This window comes from Rhamphochromis sp. 'chilingali', assembly GCF_963969265.1.
Source record: "Rhamphochromis sp. 'chilingali' genome assembly, chromosome: 1".
NCBI lineage: Eukaryota > Metazoa > Chordata > Actinopteri > Cichliformes > Cichlidae > Rhamphochromis > Rhamphochromis sp. 'chilingali'.
In genome coordinates this window covers 61,178,314-61,184,313 of record NC_137929.1, presented here as the reverse complement: position 1 = coordinate 61,184,313, position 6,000 = coordinate 61,178,314, and the positions used below count along the sequence as shown (strand labels likewise).

The window sequence follows — 6,000 nt, the reverse complement described above, 5'->3', positions numbered from 1 at the left end:
AGCCAAGCGATGAGCGGTAGCTAACATTCTTTAATCAAGACAAAGAACAGAAATCAAGCTTGGTGAGGGACTGCCATCGCTGGGACAGAGGGTGAGCAGAGTTTCTCACTGAGCCTAGCATGGTTCTCAGTTAAATACCTCCTACAGAAAAGAAGGCAGGACACAGCTGTTTTCACACCTTTCGTCTTTCCCACAAAGAAAGTTTCACACTGCCTTGCTATCTGTCAATGGAAAATTGTATTTAGTAGTCAGTATAATCTTTTAGTGATATAAGTTTGCTTATGGTAGGATGCTGTTTGTAGTTATTTGTATTAGGAAATGTTTAACCATGTATACTTAGAGGCATATAATCAATTGTGTAGTGACAAGATGTGTGATCTCTAGCAGGCTGCAGGCTTGGTTCACCCCCCACATCCTGGGAGCGTGGGAGAGGTCGCACCTTGTTTTATTGTTTTAACGTAGCTATGTCTGTTTTAGTCTAAGTGCTTTAACTGCTGGACTTCCTCACCGTGCCATCTAGGGTGGGGGAGACTACCCTCTTTATGACCAAGGATGTACCTTTTGTGTTTGTATGTTATATGACCCTTTTGATCAGCAGTGACACACACACACACACACCACACACACCATACACACACACATACGCTCAAGAGTATAAATAAAGACCAGGGCAGTTCTCTCACTGGAGTCTCTTAGTGTGGAGGCTGCCCTTGCTAGCAAGAACTTCTGTGTGTTTCTCTTCTCTGAGTCTTTACTGAAGAAGTGTTTTAGAACATTTTCCCTAACACTATCTTTTACAGTGGAGAAAAGACAAAAAGACTCTTCCTGTGGAGTTGTCTGCTTCCCCCCAACTTCCTTACCAGACCCCACTATAGGGCTTTGGAGTTGACGTCACGCCGCAATGCATTGTGGGAGCGCAGCGCCATTTTCGGGGTCTACGAATCAAAAGAAACACACTGTGTTGGAACGACGACTGCAAGAAAGATGCTTAAAAGCAGCTCAAAAGAGAATGAACTGTATAGAGACCGATTGCGTCCAGAGGCGAAGCGGCGGTACTTGCAGAAAATAGCGTGCATTGGAAATGTGGACCCGTATGAAATACGGCCGTGGAGTAGAAACTCCGAACACCTAGCGCTATTGACGTAGCCTGATATATTTTCATACCTTGTCTGTGGAGTCAGCGCGTACAAGTCGTCATTCAAACAAAGGTAAGTCAGCTTGAGTACTGCGAGTGAAACGCATTTGATTTCCCTGCAAACATTCACATTAGTGCAGCATAAATTCATTCATGAGGGGAAATTACAGTGAGAACATGTGGAGGCTGTTAGATGGATAACATAGTGAGTTCAGTGCATTGATGAGACACTGTCCTGAAGGATTGTTATTCTTTATGGTTGAAGAAATTGCACTATTCATATTTATTATAAATAATCCTAATTACACATCTTGCTTCCATGTTTGTATCCTGTGTCACTAAAAATACATTTTATTTTAGTTTTATACTTTGATCAATGACCTGCAGAATCTCCTTATTATATTAAGGGATTCATAATTGTCACTTTATGCTTTCTCCATCTCTAAAGTGATGACATCCTTGCATTACATACTTTAGGTTCATTCTCTGCAGGCAGGTTTCTGACAGAGAGCAGACAGATTTAGAATATAACATGCAGCGTTCTATAGATGGACACATAAAGAAATGAAAAATGACATGTATGTGCTAACTTTCTAAACACTTTGTTACATTTATGATAAAGTAGATTAAACACATTTACGTCGGCCTTGGCTCATTAGTTCTTGTCTTTAAATGAACTTTGTCTGTGTGTGTTTCAGGTGCTGCACTCTAAGACTGAATGAACCAGCATTGCAGCCATGGGTCACTGTGAGCATCGCAGGGAAGGTTGAAGCCGCCCACTGCAGCTGTATGGCCCGAGTCGCAGAGACCTGCAGCCATGTCGCTGCTCTTCTGTTTAATGTAGAAGCAACAGGGTTGATCTGTGGCACAAGGACTGTTACAGATGAACCTGCATACTGGGTTTTGCTGGGTAATGTGACCAAGATACAGCCAGAGGTTGGCCATAAGATGGACTTCTCCTCTTCAGCTGCCCCAAAAAAAGGCTCTTGATCAAAACATAAACAGACCATCTGTAGTGACAGGTAAAAGGAGCCGTCCTCAAAACAGAAAAATCCCCCCTGCTACTGTGGAGGAGTTGTCACTGCTATAATGCCATAATGTTTTATCTAGGGGTCTAGATTTATGCCTGTAGTGCACTGCTGTGTAAATAATTTGCATTTACTGAATATGTACTGACTGAGTCCCGCTGTTCAAAAGTTGAATAAAGAAACTAAATTATTTTGCCTTTTTTTTTTTTATTAAAACCACTTTATAGAGCATCACATCAGTAACAGTGTAGAATCCATGTCATTTATAGTTTACAAATGACAAAATGTTTACACCAAATCATGAGTGTTTACATGATATCACCCACTACTAACATTACTTTATTTACTGTATCTTTTGAAAAAATAACAGCACAAGACTTAAGAACATTTAACAGGAGCAGGTTTAATTCTTCCCTGGTTTTATTATCACACTGTTCACCAAACGCAGCAAACCTTCACCATCTTATCCAGGAGGGTCACCTCTTCACCCTCACATGGAAGAAGTAATCTGATTGGCATGGTGGTATGTTTGAAGCAGGTCCCTTGTGTAGCGCTGGAACCCAGTCCCGATGTTTCATCCATTTAATATAATTTCATCGGCTGGTTTGCTGCAATAATGGCAAATAATTAGCAACTCTATAAATAGAAGGTAGTTCTGCACTCAGTAGGATGTTTGTTCTAATTTGCTATGAGCTCAGAGCACATCGAAAATGAAACTTAATAGGCTATAAAGAGAGATATGAACATATTTAGAACTTACTGTAATGAAAATGTCTGGAGCACCAACAGATATCTGGAGATGGAAGAGAACTGGATATCAGCTCGTCTCACAGCTGCTCTCCAGGCTAGACGCCTTCGTTTGGTAACATCGATACACGAGCTGCCTCATGTTGCTTCCAGGTTGGGAAAGAATGAAAAGATAAACCATTTTCAAGCTTATTTTCTTGCCGGTCGTGCGATCGAACATTGCAGCCGACCACACAGCAAATACGAACCATGGCTGTTGTGTGTGCCTTCGCTCCCTTTTCACTTGCGCTAGACCCCCAAAATGGCGGATCGGGCCAAAATCCTTTCCACGCCCACCCCCGTGACATCACGCTCCAAAGCCCTATCTGTCAAACTGTTTAAATGGGGTGTGAGGCAGACATGCTAAAACAGTGACTTAAAAGCATTACCAATAAACAATGTGATCAATACATAAATGAAAGAAATGCAGCTGATAAAAAAGCCATAAACTACTTCCATTTGTTTATTGGTGATTGCCAGTTTGGTTGGGTTTTTTTGAGACACAGAGAGTGAGAGATCCTGTCCTACATTGCTTTAAAAAAACAGAAGATATTTTCAGAGCTGTTGATATATGAAGCTCTGAGCATTGAGTGTTGCATTGTGAGAGTTTCAGTAAAAAGCCTGCAAATTATTGCATTTATACTGGAGAGCAAAGAAAAATTAAAATTCTACTTGTACTATGGAAAATCAGTTTCATAGAAGCTACATAAACAGAGCTGAAGAAGACTGAGCTCGTAAAACTAGCGGTAACGTGTGAGAATTATAAGTTATAAGACTGTTTCTGCTATCGATACAATTTGTGTTGTTAATCCTAAATGATTCACGGTGACAACATCATAAGAACAAGGCCATTTTACTCCACACACACACACACACACACACACACACACACACACACACACACACACACACACACACACACACACACACACACACACACACACACACACACACTTGGAAAATCACATAGTTTGACCATAAAAATGCCCAGAACAATTAGTATTTGAGATTGCTGAAGCAACATCACTAAAGAAAAATATCCTTGCATGTCACTTTGCTTTCATTTGAAAATCTAAAGGTTTTTTTTAATGTAAAACATAAAAACAACAAAAACTTTAGATGTTAGAGATGTCCTGATGAAATTTGTGAATATCTAGATCAATGGTGTTTCCATGTGAGTCTATAGGGCATAGACTGAGGCGGGGTTTTAGAAATACATGATGGTAACATGAGACATGTTACCTTTGAGAACACTAACATCTAGATTAAGGTGTGAGAAGTAAATGCATCACAGAAGCTGAAAAGGAGTTCCTTGTCTCTAGATTAGTTGAAATAAATTGAAAATAAACTGATTTGAACAGGTTTGATGCATTATACAAAAAAAAAAGGTTCATGAAATAGTTCACATGATCTAAGCAAGAGTCACTCGGAATCTCAAATGTTAAAGTACACTTACTGATTGTACTTTTACTACATGAGCTAATGCAGATGCTCTAAAAGCAGGCTGACTGAAAAAGAAGCACACACTTGGAGAAGGTGTGCTGTAACTTCTCATACTGTGAAGTTTTCTGACAAAAGTGTATTGAAAACTTATGCTGTACAGCTTACTAAGGGGTCCTGTGATGGGCCATGTGCAATTACACAAAAGAACAAGTAAAATTTCACCATACCACTGACTGGAGAAAAGCCAGTTTGGTATTCTAATTGAGATTACAACCGTAATCAGTAAAATCAGTGCTGTGATAGTTAGTTTAAGATCAAAACCTGATTTAAAACACAGTCTAACCTCAACATTCTTGCCCCTGAAAATAGGTCAGGATGGCCGAAAAATGTACTTTAAAATGAGATTTTCTTTTTGTTTTTGCGGCCGCTGCGTCGGGTCTCGCTGTCAGCCACGAACACGCTGACCTCCACCAGGATTGGATTGGTGAACACTAGATCGCTGAGTAATAAAACTTTTATTTTAAGGGATTTATTTATGACCCAAGGACTGGATTTCCTCTGTATAACTGAGACATGGTTGAGGGCCGGTGAGTCCAGCGCTTTTACAGATCTCTTACCTGATGACTGCTGCTTCTTAAACTCTCCTCGAATATCAGGCAGAGGAGGAGGACTAGCGGTTGTTTTTAAGAAGCAGTATAAATGTAAACCACTGCCATTATTAACCTCACCTAGTAGCTTTGAACTGAGCATGTTTGAGCTAGGTCGGTCTCACACAGTGCTCTGTGCAGTGGTTTACAGACCCCCAAAATACAATAAGAACTTCTTAAATGACTTTTCTGATCTGTTGGCTGAAATTATGCCAAAATATGATCATGTCCTTATTATTGGGGACTTCAATATTCATGTGTGCTGCCCTGACAAGCCAATGGCAAAGGACTTTTTAAATCTTATTGACTCTTTTGATCTTGTGCAACCTGTGTCTGTGCCTACACAAAAATATGGGCACACGTTGGATCTTGTTTTAACTCACAATTTACCTGTCTCTAACTTAGAGGTTTGTGATGTTGTATGGTCAGACCATAGGCCTGTCCTGTTTGAGGTTTTCCTTCCTTGTACTAAAGTTAATCTTCCTCCTGTTGCTGCTAGGAGCTGTCGTATTTTTAACCCTTCCTCTGCTGGACAGTTCTCTATTGTTTTTAATCAGAACGGCGGCCTTCCTGATTTCATATGCAATGATACAGAAGAGCTGAGTACGTGGTTTTATTCTGTCTGCCAAACTGCTTTAGATTCAGTGGCCCCCTTTAAGCTTAAGCAAGTTAAAGCCAAATCTGAACCCTGGCTGAATGAAGACACCCGGGCTGCCAGAAGAAAGTGCAGGAGAGCTGAACGTAAATGGAAGAAGGATCAACTTCAGGTGTCATACCAAATGTTACAAGATTACTGGAATTCTTACCAGAAAACTGTAAAAGATGCTAAGAGGAAACATTTCGCTACTATTATTCAGGCAAACTGTCGTAAGCCTCATGTCTTATTTAAGACTATTGACATGGTCCTTCATGCTCCACAGACTGCTGGTGTCGAGTCTTCTCAGGAAATTTGTGAAAACTT

At 40.4% G+C, this 6,000-nt stretch overlaps 1 long non-coding RNA gene across 1 annotated transcript; it reads left to right on the top strand.

Annotated features, from left to right (window-relative positions):
* The first annotated feature begins 941 nt into the window (after window positions 1–941).
* LOC308410890 lies at window positions 942–2,354 on the top strand. The gene is made up of 2 exons (XR_013974289.1): window positions 942–1,208; window positions 1,834–2,354. It is a non-coding gene; the product is annotated as an uncharacterized lncRNA (long non-coding RNA).
* Window positions 2,355–6,000: the final 3,646 nt, after the last annotated feature.